At 30.3% G+C, this 15777-nt stretch overlaps 1 protein-coding gene and 1 pseudogene across 10 annotated transcripts in view; one reads left to right on the top strand and one right to left on the bottom strand.

Annotated features, from left to right (window-relative positions):
- Nucleotides 1-15777, top strand: part of magu (SPARC related modular calcium binding-like protein magu) — a 202282-nt gene that overhangs the window by 12308 nt on the left and 174197 nt on the right. The window contains exon 2 of one of the 10 annotated variants that reach the window (XM_085490163.1): nucleotides 9486-9521. The exons of the other annotated variants lie outside the window; for them this stretch is intronic. The gene's annotated coding sequence lies outside the window, so the exon portion shown is untranslated. The remainder of the gene's footprint in view (nucleotides 1-9485; nucleotides 9522-15777) is intronic. 10 annotated transcript variants of the gene reach the window in all.
- LOC146719417 (uncharacterized) lies at nucleotides 762-15045 on the bottom strand (annotated as a pseudogene).

Genomic DNA, 15777 nt, shown 5'->3' with positions numbered 1-15777 from the left:
TATTTAGCCTTTCCGTTTGACTGTTGAGTCAAGACTGTTGAGATCGAACGAAGAATATGACTGCGATATTACTGCGCGCGGAAAGATGACCAGGGCACCATTTTCTAACAAGAGCAATAGAAAAACAGAATTGTTGGAAATAAGTCAGCGTGAATTATTTCCAACAATTCTGTTTTCCTATTGCTCTTGTTAGAAAATGGTGCCCTGGTCATCTTTCCACGCGCAGTAATATCGCAGTCATATTCTTCGTTCGATGTCTGAAGATTAATTCCTTGTATATTTCTGGTACGGTGGCCTTCTAAGAGATCTTTGATATTTAAATGTCTCATTCTTTGGTGCCAGGTTTCAATAGAATTAAGTCCTGATTTGCCTCGAATCGATTTTTCTTCCGTAGTAGTATTGCATTCGTGTCTTTCGCGTAGATAGTATAAACCGTTCGTTCGAAAAGCTTCTAGCACAGAATTACCGCTATTATCGACGATGACAGCCGACTTTTTATCGAAGATTACCTTAAATATTTTATCAGTAATTTTATCGACCAATAATAAATTTATTCGTAAATCGGGTACGTGTAACGCGCCGTCGATCTTCACTCTTTTTGACTGTCCGTTTATTTTCGCGGTGATAGACACAATCCCTTTTGCTTTCACTACCGTGGATGCACTGCTGACGAGATTTAATTTATCAATGTCTGTCTCCACGTATTCAGTAAAATTACTCGAGCTACTACATAAGTGGGTAGTACAACCACTGTCGAGACACTAGTTTCCGGCATGCGTCGCTTCTTTCGCGCCGAACGTTACTAGCTTGGTCGGGTCATTCGCGCATGCGTACAAGGTCACTTTGCCGGTAGGACTTTCCTTTTTGCTATTTCCCTTCGATTCGGGACAATTCACGGCTTTGTGTCCCACCTTTCGACAGCGATGACATTTATACTTGAATTTTTTAGTGTTCTTCTGTCCATCCTTGCCTTCTTTAATCTTCTTTCGATTTTCATTTCGTTTTTTCACGTACATTGTGTTCGATTCAGTGACGAAAACCGCATGCTTTCGCAAGTCCCCTTCTTCCGTGATCTTCACGCGTAGATCTTCCGGCGTAGGTAATTTGTCACGAGTCTCGATCGCGCAACAAAAACTCTTGAAACTAGGAGGCAAGCTGCATAGAAGCAATACGCATAATAAATTCGGATCAATGTTTACATCCATCGAATTCAATCTGTCAATTGTGTCAAAGAAATCGCGAAAGTGTTCGTGCATATCTTCGTTGTTACTTGTTCTATATAATACTAACCGTTTTAATAGGGCCGCCTGGCTGGTTCTCGCGATTGATATATAGATTCCAACTTCTTTCAGACGTCATTCGATGTATCGCGTCCTTTTATCTGTTTAAGTTCGGACGGGCTGATCGATAGAATTATGCCTTACTTTTCCTGAGTATCGCTTTCATTTGTATCTTCCAAGTGTTGTAATTACTTTTGTTCAACGGCTCTATTCTCACTGAATTTGACGAGGCCATCTTGCTTCACAGAAACACAAGACTTGTGTGATTAACCTCACTCTCACTGGCATATTTCTTTCTAGTTCTCTCTTTTCGACATTTCCCGTATTTCTGGTCCCATAACCTGTTGGAAATGGATTAGTGGAAGTGGTCGTGATACGAGTGAAGAGGAGGCTGTATTGATTACACTATACTTTATTTAGTAAACGTACAGAAAAAGCGCGTAGCTCACTACTGTAAAGTGACACAAAGGATATTAGTAAAAAAGGAGGAAGAGTGGCGACGGTCTCGTGTGATTACATGTATGTCCAATAGATGGAGCCGTAAGTCCAGGGAGAGACAATTTGTAGACACTCGCGTGTCGCCCGAATAATCATAGTTCTAACAGTTTTACAGTTGTTAATAATAAAAAAATAAAGCATACTCTAAATTGGTTAAAACATTGCATGATAAATGTAGAAAGAAAAAAAGAGATGTAACGTGACTTTAAGATTTGTTGATTTTTTTTAATTTGTACAATGACGTAAAAATAATGATTTATTTTTTAGCGATTTATTAAAGTCTTGCTTATCATCTAATTATTGAAAAATTAATAAATATAAATTATAGAGAAGATTTTATAAAATGAGGTTCTTTTTTTAAAAACATTAATTTCATAATCTAACCCCCATATGCGGATAAGATGACTCTTAACCTCTTCGCAAAAATGAGATTTTCGTGTCATCAGTATATAAAAAAAAGTTTTTTAGATTTTCGTAATAATTGTCGTATCAAAAGGTATTTAAGGTATTTGAAGTCGCTGAATCCGAATATGTGACATCAAATTCAAAATAGCGGATCTAAAATATTGATATATAATATTAAATAAATGATAATCCTTAAGAGTCGCCAGTAATAAATAATGAAAATCTCTCCTCCAATTTTAAAGTCGACCAGACTGGCAATAATTTATTTTAAATAATTAGTTTAATTTACAACGTTTCGGCTGTCATTGCAGCCCTTTTCAAGTAATCTATAAACAATTATATACATATAAATATACTCTTAATGCGCTTAATCATACAAATAATTATAAATTTACAAAAATATATATGTTTACATACCAGATTAATACAATAAATCATATTTACAGCAAACCCCGACAAAATTAACCATTGTTTTGATGAACAATGTATAACTGACAGAAGTAAGCCCGAAATAAATAGATGTTGACTGTTAGCAGAAAACTTAGTCACTACGCGTGATCAATTTGTGGTAATTTTGGTGCGTCTAATCGAGATAAATTTGATACACGAAATGTTATAGTGTTGCCGTATATTAGAGATTTGAGCGAAATTATTACTCGTTGCATAAACAAAAATGGAATCGGTGTATTATATACCGTTCCAAAAAAATTAGACACTTTGATAAAAAGAGGAAAAGATAGTATTGATAACCTAAAAAGAACCGATGTCGTCTATAAGATCGAATGCGCGAATTGTGACTCTACATATATTGGACAAACAAAGCGACATTTAGAAACACGTATTAAGGAACATAAAAATAACATCAAAAAAGACACATCACACTCAGTTGTTAGTTTGCATCGGACTTGCAACGATCATGAGTTCCGTTGAGATTCTCCTGTGATTCTGCATCAAGAAAAACAAACAAGAAAAAGAGAAATAGCAGAAATGTTCTATATAAAAAACCAAAGAAAAAGCATTAATTTACAAAAAGATACGGAGAATTTCAGTGGGATTTATGATCGCGTTCTTGAAGCTATTTAATATATTATATTGTCACATGTTACATATTTATTTATTTATTTATTTATTTATTTATGTATTTGACTTTGTATTGACGGTTTAAAAATTGCGAAAGACACAGTACTTTGGTTTTCTATTTCCTCAACGCGTAGTGACTAAGTTTTCTGCTAACAGTCAACATCTATTTATTTCGGGCTTACTTCTGTCAGTTATACATTGTTCATCAAAACAATGGTTAATTTTGTCGGGGGTTTGCTGTAAATATGATTTATTGTATTAATCTGGTATGTAAACATATATATTTTTGTAAATTTATAATTATTTGTATGATTAAGCGCATTAAGAGTATATTTATATGTATATAATTGTTTATAGATTACTTGAAAAGGGCTACAATGACAGCCGAAACGTTGTAAATTAAACTAATTATTTAAAATAAATTATTGCCAGTCTGGTCGACTTTAAAATTGGAGGAGAGATTTTTATAATATTAAAGTTTAAATAAATTATTTTTATATAATTTTTTTTTAACAAAGTTTGATCTGCTATTTATAATAACCACATTCAGATATATTTTGATTTAGTGACCTCAATAATTTTTGATGTACTCATTTTTGTAATAAAATATAATCTAACTATTTTTTCAAATTTTGATCTGCTATATTGGAGCCGCTATTTTCAAATTCTAATATGATATTTAGATTCAGCGACCTAAAAAACCATAATATATTATACCAATTTTTATACAAATCGCAAAAGAATAAATCGGTTTTCTTTTAAATGCGCGCACACTGGTGACACATCTTTTTTGTGCACATATGATACTCTCGTTGTTATGGGGCCAATATAATAAATAAGATAAAACCCTTATAACAATTTATCACTAGTAAGTTCAAAAATTTACTTATTTTGAGTATTTAAATTACTGATATACAGTAATTTAAATATTCGAAATAAGTGATTTATCACTAGTAAGTTACCAAATAATCACTTACTTAAGTACTCAAAATAAGTGATTATTTAGACTTACTAGTAACAAATTTCTATAAGGGAAGAAAAGTTACGTAAGAAATAGATTGCTTTTTCTAATTAAAAAAATTTACTGCAATATACATATGTTTCATATTATTTTGATATTATATATGAGGCATTCCATACCAGATCAACGACTTTTTTCCCCGACCATTTTTTATTTACTTCATTGTTTTAACTTTTTGTATCTATTGAAAGTAACTTCCATAAATTTTTTTAGATTTTTTCTGTATTAATTTCCGAGTTATATATTTCTAAACATTGATTTTCTTGAATTTAAAAAATTTCAAATATTTATAACTTAAAGAAAAATAAATATATTGTCATTAATAAGGTAGTCATTTTTTGTTTTTGAATGTATTTTTCAAATAAAATATTGAAATAATTAAAAAAAGAAAATTTAATGGTGTTTCAGTCAATTTTGACCAAAATTATTTAGTTTTTTTTAATGAGATCCCTTCGATTTTTTTCATAAAAATGTATAACATTTTAAACTTCAAAAAAAATTTTTGAGCTATTGGCGAAAAGGGGATACAAATATTTTCGATTTTTTAAGGCCATTTTTCGAATTTAAAAAAAAAAAAAAATTTTTGGTTGTTTACACATTATTTCGATTTAAAAAAAATTAATATTTACAAAATTAATAAGCACTTATTTCGAAAAGTCAGGAAAAAAATTCCAATATTTGTAATTTTTAAAGATTTTTGCTATTTTTTCGAAAATAATGTTTATCAGCTGTTTAGGCAACTTTGATTAAGGAGAACACTCTTAAAATAAAAGATATTAATGCAATCAAACGTATTTTATTAGAAATTAGTACATAAAAACACATATATAATAATAATCCGCCGAACATTGACGTGCCATACGTACTTATATTAATAATAAAATCATATATTAATAATTAAATTTATTAATTATTTAAACTATGTAAATTAACAACAAAAATTGTTTTCATGTACTACTTTCCAATAAAATACATTTGATTGCATTAATATCTTTTATTTTAAGTATATTAATGGGAGTTGCCTGACACACTATTTTCGAAAAAATAGCAAAAATCGTTAAAAATTACAAATATTTAAATTTTTCCTGACTTTTCAAAATGACTGCTTATTAATTTTTTTAAATCAAAATAATGTGTAAACAACCAAAAAATGCGATTTTTGAAAAAAAATTCGAAAAAGACCTTAAAAATAAAAAATATTTGATTCCTCTGTTCGCCAATAGCTCAAAAATTTTTTTTAAAGTTTAAAATGTTATACATTTTTATGAAAGAAATCGAAGGAATTTCATTGAGGAAAAAAAATTTCGGTTAAAATTGACTAAAACACCATTACATTTTCTTATTTAATTATTTAAATATTTTATTTAAAAAATACATTCAAAGATAAACAAAATGACTACCTTCTTAATGACAAGATATTTATTTTTCTTTAAGTAATAAATATTTAAAATTTTTTAAATTCAAAAAATCAATGTTTTTAAAAATAAATATATGTTGAATAATTGCACAAAGAAATAATATTTTTGCTGAGAAATATTATATTGATTGATTGGTATTATACATAATCTTATCTATCTTAAAGACTCAACTGTCTTTTTCTCGCTTCACACAATACCCTTTGCAGACGATATCACACTGTATCGAGCAGACGATACAGCCGCCAAAATACATATTTAGTTTTTAAATGGAATTAATTACATTATCAATAACATTATTACATTATCAATAACAATATAACTCGGAAATTAATAAAGAAAAAAATCTAAAAAAATTCATGGAAGCTACTTTTAATAGATACAAAAAGATAAAAAAATGAAGAAAATAAAAAATGGTCGGGCGAAAAAGTTGTTGATTTGATATGGAATGTCGCATATATAATATATATATTTGAATACTTACAAATAAAAAGAAAACAAACTTTTTTTATTTAAAAAAGAACAATAACTTGCATATATAATAAGATTTACTTACATAAATGATCAATATATATTATGCACTAATCATGAAATCATGAGCAATCCACGTATAAAGATTAATGAATAATGTAACTTATGTAGATTAACCAAGTAGAATATAACCAAAGTAGATTAACGAATATAAATTATACTTTGTGTGTACAAAATATATTTTGCCCACACATGCCATTTATCATCTTATTACAAAGTCATATTTATTTGTCAACTGCATATTTATTTATTCATCTTATCGAAGCAAAGCGGTAGCAACCAAGTATTAAAAAATGATGAACGTCAAGTATTAAAAAATGATCTAACGTCAGAGATTAGGTTAGGTTAGGTTAGTAGTGCCGCTACTATAAAGGCCCTTGCACAATGCCAGGTAACAGGCATTAAAAAATAGAAAATACCCACTAATAGGAAAAAACACGCCAAGTTCTATTTGAAAAAAGGCACGTGACGCTTTAATTGTTGCCCTTTTTCCGTGATGCTGACTGGTTCTTTCAATGCGCTCAGTTCATGCCTTGAGCAGCTGTCATTTGTGTTAATTTACGGTTATTTGCAAATTGACAGTTCGCATAAAAAAAAGTCTAAAAATTATTTAAGATTTAATTTATTTAAGAAGTCTAAAAATCAGTTGCACAGAAAGTCTCGCGATATATGTGTGATAAAAAAATTAAAATAATATTAATGGCGCGCGCAAAGCACGTGCTTGTGTTGCTAGTATATATAAAATTCGACATTGTATGTAAATGCCTCATTTCAAATTCATTGTAAAAAATGCACCTTTGTAAAAATTTTTGTAGCAAAAGTATGTTTTAAAAAGACACAAAATAAAGTTAAAAATATATTTATAAAGTTAAGAAATACATATAATAAAGTTAAGAAATACATATGCAGTTCAAAAATAAATATAAAATCAAGTCATACTGACTCATACTGTTACTTGATGTCAGTCATCAATATATGTATATAATGTATTAATTTTTTGCAGATTGGTATAATCTGACAATGAATAAAATTTATTACTGAATCACCTTTGTATTCTTAAGAATAATGTTATCATTTGTAGTATAGTATAAATCAAAATAATTTAGAACCGGTATTGAAAGAATTAAAGTAACAAACAAAAACTTGGCGTGCTCGAGTCTGAACATTAAAATGACCTCTGTGAAATTGGCACTTCATCTTTTAAAAAACTAATTTTTTTAAAGTTCTAAATGCAAAGAGTTCTAAAGATCCTTTTATTAATTTTAAAAATAGTGTTGACGAATTAAGCCTAGAAAACGATTGTTGAATTTTACGGATGCTATATACTTCATAAAATGAAATTAAATCAGCGATAACATTATATATATACAGTGTGCGTGCGTGCGTGCGCACGCGCGCGCACAGGAGAAATAAGGATCCCACAATTCGTCACTTCCGTAGTATTTTTTGATTTGCATTTCAACTTTCTTTTTTTATTCATATATAATATAGCATTTTGTATTTCGAAAAATCCGTTTTGTAATAATATATGTTTACATTAATAGGAAATACTGAAATGTTTCGTACATTTTCATTATTACAAGTATTATATTTCCTATATATATTATAAATTAAACTTCGGCTCGTATACAATTAAAATATGTGATACAATAAAAGGCCAACTTAACGAGCTTATAAGATATTAATTAAAAAAAATTTTTTATTATTTTACGTCATAATATAATGTTACAAAAAATAAAGGTTTCGACTGTACGACAGTCTTTTTCAATATCATTATTTCTATGCTAATATGTCAAAAAATTAAATCATTTAGTTAGATCGAACTTATTATAAATACAACATTTATGGAATTATAATGTGAAGAACGCAGTACAAAATTCATGTTTTGTTGGCTTGAGTTAAAGCGTCAGATTTCTGTATTTCATGCTGTTATATTATGTAGCAACGCTGTGAATCAATTAATATATCAGCTCAAATATTACATATTACATATTAGATTTTTAATAAATAGTGTTGACTTACTTCTGTGTCACGACCATAACACTTATTTAAAAAATTATTTCTTTTTAAATGACATAATTACAATGTGTACTTTTTTTAAAAAACAATTCGATATCTGTATCTCGCAATGTCGGCGCGCTGTATATATACCCAATTCCTAAGATGACGTAGACAATTTTTCTAAAATATCAAAATAAGAATTGTCAAGACTCTCGGTGTCCTTTTTTAGGTTGATACTGTTTTTTTCTTCTTTAATGTGTATCATTTCTGATATCAACCTTTTGTAATCTAGGATTTTTGTGTCGTTCCAATTGAAATTATGTTTAAACTTTACAATATGATCAGAAACCACCGAGTGTCTTGCAGAATCCAATCTAATATAATTTTTATGTTCATTTACTCTTGTGCCTAATTGTCTTTTCGTTTGTCCTACATATGTAGCATCACAATTATTACACGATATCTTGTATATGACCCCCGAATTATGTTGGAGCTTATCTCTGTCTTTTTGTGTTTTTATGACTCTATTTAATTTTTTTAGACATCTGTATCCTACTGTTATATTCGATTTCTTTAATTCTGATGCTACTAATTCTGAGATTCTTTCAATATATGGTATCGCTATGAATTTTTTCTCTTGAATCTTGACGGTTCTTATTTTGATATTTTAGAAAAATTGTCTACGTCATCTTAGGAATTGGGTATATATACAGCGCGCCGACATTGCGAGATACAGATATCGATTTGTTTCTTAAAAAGTACACATTGTGATTATGTCATTTAAAAAGAAATAATTTTTTAAATAAGTGTTATGGTCGTGACACAGAAGTAAGTCAACACTATTTATTAAAAATCTAATATGTAATATGTAATATTTGAGCTGATATATTAATTGATTCACAGCGTTGCTACATAATATAACAGCATGAAATACAGTTTTAAATGCAGTTTGCATTTAAATGCATAACATTTCTTCCATAGAGTTTTATTTCAAATAATGAAACATATATATTACTAAGAATTTTTGATAATTACTATTTGTAATGTTCTTACTTATAAGTAAAATACTTTTCGTAAAATTGCAGAAATTATTATTTTTACTAATTATAATGTTGGCATAAGTGGAATTTGTGACTGTTGCGTTTATTATTACTTGAGCAAGCAAATCTCACGAACCACGATGAAGTGATCTCCGCAACGAAACTCTTTAAGTAAACTGCCATTTTTTAAGAGAGGGATCGTTATTTTTTCTAGAGTTGGCATGTGATCCCAATCTGAGCGGTCATCTAAGTAAGTTGATTTTCTTTTTTTACCTTTCTGATCTTTTTCATCTCTATCGACTTCATTAATTTCGGTACTGGATTCCTTTTTGGTTAATCTTCTCTAATTTTTGCCAACATCCCACATGTTTTCTTCTTTTTTTACTGTAGCATTTTTGCATTCTACATGTTCATTAGCAAGCACTAACAAAGTCTTGCCTTTTAAAGAATCAATATGTTTGATAACGAATTTATCAATTCACATTGGCAGTTCACCTTTAAATGTCCGGTGTTTTAAATCTGCGAATGCTGCTTTGACGACTGAGGATGTTGCTATTATTTTATTGCACTGGGAACGTATGATACCTGTTCACAAGGGTAGATATGTAAATTTTTCAATTTTATCGTAATTTGCGGATTATAAAATGCATTTACAATGGAACCAGATGCAGGTTCCGCTGCAATAATTTTTGTCGACTCCAAAATATCTTTTGTCCATTCCGTCCATCTATTCTCTGGATCATCAAAAGATGCTTCCTCTGCATTCTCTTTCTCGATAAGATCTTTCATGGAATCTTCGATCGACGTTTATTTAATGACATCGTTGATTGATCGCAAATGATGTTTTGAACGAAGCAGATTGAAATTTTTGTCACAACCTATATTTTCGATCAAAGCGACAACTATTATATATTAATAATGATTTTATACTTTGTAAATTGGTCATTTTGTTAAGATGGCCAATACTTCGTATATAAAATTGGTAAATTTTTGTCACTTTACCGCGAAGGCAGTCCCATCTTGCAACCATACTAATAAAATGATTAACGTCTAATCTTACATAATAACTATAGGCAGTTTTTCCTTTTTTCTAAAATAATGTTACATAACATTTGCAAATAAGTATGTGTATCTGCGCAATTTGTAAATGCTTTTATAATTGCCATAATGAGAGCCTTACTAAAATCCACTCGCGATGAAAGTGCACCGTCCGCTAAAATTGAGAAAAAAGTAAGAAATCATTGAAACATCTTGTTCTGTCGATACCATTTAGAAAACAGAATTGCTAGTTGTTTCTGTTACTAAAAGACACATTAATATAAATAAATATGAGGACTTTTTTCATTGTTAATGAGTTTTAATCAAAACTGCCCGTCGCGCCGTTAAATAGCTATTCAAATTTTGATTTATAATTATTTTAAAAACAATTTCTGCTCCTCTGTCTATAACAAAAAAATAGGCCAAGTATATCCCGTATAATGCCCGCAAGAGATTCATATTTAACTAAATTTAAATTAAAGATTGAATCGCAATACTACCATTCTAGACAACGATCTAATTTTTATTGTAGCTTTTCGTAATACTGTGGCGCTACATAATGTAGGTAGAATAAAATCGCCTGTTTATTAAATTTTTAGCTTCATTTGTTCTCCATGTGCTAGCGTCTTCTTCATTATCTAATAATTGCTACTTTCTGTCGTAAATGTCCCTTTAATTGGCGCTTCTTTTTATGTAAAAATTCTGGTTGAACATTTTTTAAGGGGAGGTTCTGGTCCAAAGGCTCGAAAATTAACGTAATTTCAGGAATTTTTTTTTGAGCGAACGTAAATCTTTTTTGAAAAAACTGTTTGTGGCATTTATTAGTACATATTTGACGAATCATACAAAATTTTGTCGAGCAAAAATAATTAAAAATGGTGGCTCCAGCCCTCACTAAAGAAAGCCGTGCGCGGCGATAATGAATGTGCGCCAAGCACTCTACAGCCCTGCCAAGTGATTTGAAACGAAAAATATTCTTAAACTAGATGAAATTCGGGGGGCCTTATAAATTTCCGATTTTTAAAAAAAAATGGCGGCCATTTGAAAAAAAAACCTGTTTTTCTTATTTTTTTTTTGGCTTTAACGTTAAAAAAAATATTAAAAAATTTTTTTTTGAAAAAAACGCTTCCTAAAGGCCCCCTAAATTGAATAAGCTTTAATTTGAGCCGTCAAACATCAAAATCGGTTCAGTCGTTGAAGCGGAATCGTGCTGCGCGCAAAAAAAAGATGTTTCGAGAAAAACGCGTTTAAAGTTTGACGAAGAAAAATAAATAAATAAATAAATTAGATATGAAAATATCCTTTTGCCTACACATTTTCAAGACCCAAAGAATGAAAATAAAGCAACAAAAAAAATTCTTTTTTGATCGATTTTGACCAGAACCTCCCCTTAAATTAAATTCGAATATTATGTCAGCATTTTGTTTAGGTTTCTGCCATAAATAGCCAGAAAGTTTTGTTTTACATTCCATGCATAAAATGAACATAAAGTAAATGTCCCTATTTGTGACCATGTAAAGCGAGGAGCACACAGTTTTGCATAGGCGTATAAGCGTAAACATAAGAATCTTGATTGGGCCATGAACGTATGCATAAGAAATTCTACCAATCGATTTTCTTATGCATATGCTTATGCGCTTATGCAAGAGTGTGTGCTCCCCGCTTAAGATTCTCGCATAGGTTAATAAGAAAGTAAAATATTCTAGAGTGATTTAAATAAAAAAACAATTATATCAAATTCAAGATTTATTATTTTAATATTGAAAAACTTGTTTTATTTTAATTTCAAACATAATCTAATAAATATCAGTAGAGAAATTGTATGTTATGTAAATGTACGCATTAGTGACCGCCTGATTTAATTTTGATCCTATTTGTGACCGCCGTTTGTCCCAGTTAGTGATCGGTGCATCAGATCGAATGTACCATTTAGTGACCGATTAATTTTCTCGCTACTTATACTTATACAACTTAGAGATTGAAATTGAGGAAGAATATACTTAACATAAATAAATAAAAAAAGTTATAATATTAAGCTATATTTTCATATAAACGTTTTATTTATAGTATTCATGAATAGAAAATTATTTTTTCGTATTTTAAATCTTAAGTAATCTTAAATAGAGAATCAGAGAAAACAAAATAAACAAAATATTATGCACATTATTTTCCGCGTTCATTTTTCCTATTTGATTTATTATTTTTTGTGGCTTTCTCAGCTTGTTGTAATTTTTGCTTTTTCTTTTTTTTTTCTGCTTCTTGTCTTTTCTTCTCAGTTTCTTGCCTTTTCTTCTCAGCTTTATTTGCTTCGGCATCAATCGAGTCATTTGTAAACTGAAGACTGAGGTGTTCTTGAGAGAGTTCATCTGTCGATTTATCTTCAGGATTCTTTAACAGCGGAATGTTTTCCTCTCCTTTCATGCCTTGATGCTCCGAATTATTTATACAATCGACGAATGCAATATCGAAATTAGATTCTAAAAAACAAGTGTTGTGTTGGGGTCAAGACTTTGATTTGAGTCATTCATGACAAGAACGTCAATAATTTGGTCGGTAGAATTAGAACCTTTAGTATTTGGAATACTGGAAGGGCCTCCTTAAAAATTTAAAATACGAATTGAAAAACAAATTGATTTTAAAAACAAATCAAACAGATAACGCACGATTGAGTCAATTTTTATCCCATCGCAATCGAATCAAATCTGTTTAATTGATACTTTTTTAAGGCTTCTGGATTGTTGCCGCAGCCATATTTAACTGTGACGTCAGAGGCGAGAAATGACACGCTAAGAATTCTTGCGTGGCATTTCTAAATAAAAAAATATTCGACTAAAACTACACTTTAGTTTGCTTTAGTACACACCTAAAAGACTTCGAAAACATTATGCAGGAAAATACACGGTTTAACATTGCCGAAAGGAGTGGAAAAGTTCTTTCCACGATTAGAATTCCTCGCTAATCTTAGTTTTCGAAGTCTTTTACGGATTTGACGTATACACCATACGTCACAAAACTAGCGTGAATAATAACGAAATGCCACGCAAGAATCTTTCGGGCTGTCATTTCTCGCTTAGAGAAAGAGACAGAACTATAATCCGCCTGATGTCGCTACCGTCGAAATTTAGAGTTCCACGGCGAGTATCCAGAAGCCTTAAAGCTTAATTTAAGTAATTAAACTTTGAAAAAAAAGTTATCTAACAAACTCAATCAGATTGGATGAACATTGACCAATCATTTGTCATCAATGACAATTTTATTTCATGAATAATAATCTTTGGAAGATATACATGTATATAAAAAATAATATATAAAAATATATAAAAAAAAGTTAAGAAAATTAAAAAAAATAAAAATTGTTGAAATTGTTAAAATTACTTGATAATTTCAAAATCTTTTGCCAAAAAAAGAAGAGGCCAAAGTTTTCAACGTTGCTTGCTATCCAGTTTCCAGTTTTATTAGCATGTCTGAATTTGTTCAACAAATCTTCATCGATATTACTCTCAAAAAATAGTAAATGATTTTCAGCATTCTGTTCTGATTCCGAATTTACTGTCACTGAAGTCGTATTATTTTTTTTTCTTCTGCAGCAATTGATTGTATTGGAATACATCGGCTGAAAACGGGAAAAGGCCACATTTTCTGAAACCATTGCTTATCACCCTTGGAAATTCTATGCGTTCAATAGTGATTTTGAGGAGCGGGCTAAAATCTTCTCTTCGTAAATATCTCTGGTTTTGCACTCGCCAGTCATTTACGCAGTCTCTCCAGCTCGATTTGAGTGTCCGAAAGAGAGCAACATCAAGCGGTTGAATTAGGTGTGTTGCGTTCGGGAACAATGCGATAAGTTCTATTTGATGATCCATACAAAACTCGGCAACTGGTAACGTCATGTGTGAAAAATGTCCGTCGACATATAAAATAACCGGCCTCTCAATGTTCTGTGCTGTCAACCATGGCTTAAAAATATTGCTTATATATTCATAGAAAGTTTCGGCCGTCATCTATCCGTTTCCTGATTTTTCAATACTTCAATCATTTGGTACACTTTGCGAGATGCTGTAGGGAATTCTTTCATACGGAAAAATTATCATTAGAGAAACTAATGCACCTGTAGCATTTGTCATGAATAGCACCGTCAAGCATTCCTTCTCGTCATTTTGCGTAAAATTATAAACTGCCTTATCTCCTTTTCTGACCAGCACACGCTCCGCTTTTGGACAAAAATAGAAAGCAGGCTCATCGCAATTAAATATCCGAATTCCATCGATGTCTATTAACTGCTTCTTAGCTAAATGCTGTTCGACCTCTTTGAACCAACCGCATAAAATATCTTCTATCACTGACGCTCGATTTTTAGGCAAGTTTTGAGCTACGCGAGTAGAAATTTCTAGATGCCGATGTAAAAATGGTTCATACCAATGATGCCCTGGTTGTCCATTAGTAAACGGTGTTTCTCGACCGAATTGTTTGATTAAATGAGCAACGTTATAAAACAATTGTGTTTTTGTGACTGAGATGAAGCATCCAACGCACTATTATTACCTCTTCTTCAGTAGATAATACAGTTGGAGGGCCCGATCTCTTTCCAATTGGTCAATAGAGTTCAATTTTGCTATTAGCGTTGATTTAGGTATACCACTTAATTTGCTAATACCATTTACTGACTTTCCAGAACGAACATCAGCGAGTGCTTTTTCGAGTTCTGCGTCTGACCATTTTTTTCGAATTTTACCCATTATGCTAAATTGTATTTTTAATCTATAAATCCAAATTCAAAATCTCATGAATATTATCAAAATTCGGAAATAGGGAAAAAAACATTTTATTATAATTTCCATAAAAAATAATGATAAAACAGATTTTTCATAATTAATCTCGTGATTTTTCGTATTATTCTCGTTTTTGCTCTACAATCGGATCATATGTTGCTTTCTATTTAGCAATAAATAATCAAGTTACCTCATTAGAATAAAATATTTTATTCTATTTGATAAAAAAATCACTCGATAAGTTAATTGAACAAAAATAATTCGAAACTGTGGTCACAAATCGGTACAAAACACACGATGTCCCAGTTAGTGACCTTATCTAAAGTGATAGCGTTGTCACTAGAGTTTTCCTTCGAGCATACACCGAAAATATTTCTGTTTATTTTACAAATGCAACTCACATTCATCTAGTAACGTATGGAGGTAGATGTTAATTATGTTTTTTTTAAAACAGCGAAGTTTACTATTATGACTATTTTCTTAAGCCAGTCACAAATGAGGACATACGTGTTTTCTTGTACCTATTCATAACGTTTGTCTATATACTAAAAACTACTAACCTTTTTCGGAATCCACAAATACCACAACATTCATTAATTATTTACTAAATCATTTTGCATAAAATTATTCTTCGACGATTGTTTATAACGATGTAACCTAGCTGTGACTGTGCCTTGACAAATGCCATCCCTACTAACA

The sequence above is a fragment of the Nylanderia fulva genome, unplaced genomic scaffold (assembly GCF_048542155.1).
Source record: "Nylanderia fulva isolate GAGA-0341 unplaced genomic scaffold, ASM4854215v1 Scaffold99, whole genome shotgun sequence".
Lineage (NCBI taxonomy): Eukaryota > Metazoa > Arthropoda > Insecta > Hymenoptera > Formicidae > Nylanderia > Nylanderia fulva.
Note: the sequence above shows the minus strand (reverse complement) of the source record. Positions and strands in the feature narration are given on the sequence as shown.